The sequence below is a fragment of the Corylus avellana genome, chromosome ca1 (assembly GCF_901000735.1).
Source record: "Corylus avellana chromosome ca1, CavTom2PMs-1.0".
Taxonomy (NCBI): Eukaryota; Viridiplantae; Streptophyta; class Magnoliopsida; order Fagales; family Betulaceae; genus Corylus; species Corylus avellana.
The window spans coordinates 26740062-26741322 of record NC_081541.1 but is presented as its reverse complement, the minus strand read 5'-3'; positions in this window follow the sequence as shown (position 1 = coordinate 26741322).

Genomic DNA, 1261 nt, shown 5'->3' with positions numbered 1-1261 from the left:
AAAAAAAATTAAAAAAATTTCGATTTTAGTTTTTGTTTTTGAATTTTAGTTTTATAAATTTTTTCAAATAAAAATTTCCATTTTAAAAAGATTAAAAATTTTCGTTTCTTAAAACAAAATTAAAAGAAAATCTTTTTAATTTTAAATAAAAATTTCCATTTAAAAAAAAAAAAAATCGTTTTTCTAAATTAAAATTTTTCATTTTTAAAGAAAATTATTGTTTTATTGTTTTATTTTTTTCGAATATTTTTGTCTTACTAAGAAATATAAAGGAGCATTTTTATCTTTTTGCTAGTATTGTGGGAGATATTGACAATATTTTAGTAGTTTGTGATATTGTCACAATTAAATGTTTGGGAGACATTATCAATATTAAAAATTTTAAAAATATTGTTCATTGAAAAAAATAATAAAATAGTACTAAAAAATAATATTTAAATAAAATAGATAATTAAAATAGATATTATTAATGAAATATGTAGTGAAAAATTAACCGCTAAAATGAAAAAAAAAAATATTTTAAGTAGTAAAATGAAAACTCTTGCCGACGATGCTACGAAGGGTATATTTAATTTAACGTATAATAATTTTCTCTTTCCTCGATGGCGATGAAACTATTTCTAATGCGATCTTACTATAAGTAAAAAGTAAAAACAGTTAACAAAGCCAGAGCAAGAGGTCTGCAAATTCTCACTTTCTCGGGAAGATCCCCTGTTTTCCCACGTTTCGTCGCGAAGATAGAGAGAGAGCGAGAGAGAGAGGGATGGATCCGGAGCAAACGTTTATACGCGTGCAAGAGAGGTTCTCGCAGATGCTGAGGCCCAAAGTGAGAGCTGCTTCGGAGTACTTTTACCTTTTCGTCGCCATCACCCTGTTCTCCATTCTCGTTGTTATGCACGCCAATTACGTTCAGCAGGTACGTCGTTTGGACATGCTAAGCGATTCAAAAATTCGATTTATGCTTTTATTCGATTGCCCTGAGGGCTTCTGAATTTCAATTCAGCAATTGCTTTCTTGTCAATTTTCAATTCATGGTTCGTTTTTTGATGTGGAATAAACTACTGTCAGGTATTTAATCTACTAGGGATTAGTTCTCTAGTTTTTAGATGATCATTTTGGTTTCCGTGGGTAGAAATGGTTAGGGAAAGTGAAAGAGAGATAAATGGAAAAAGAAGATAGGTTTCTATGGACGATATCATTGTGGTTTCCTTCTTATGTTTACCATAAGTAGTACTAGCTACTCTTTCACGGGTGCCCATTA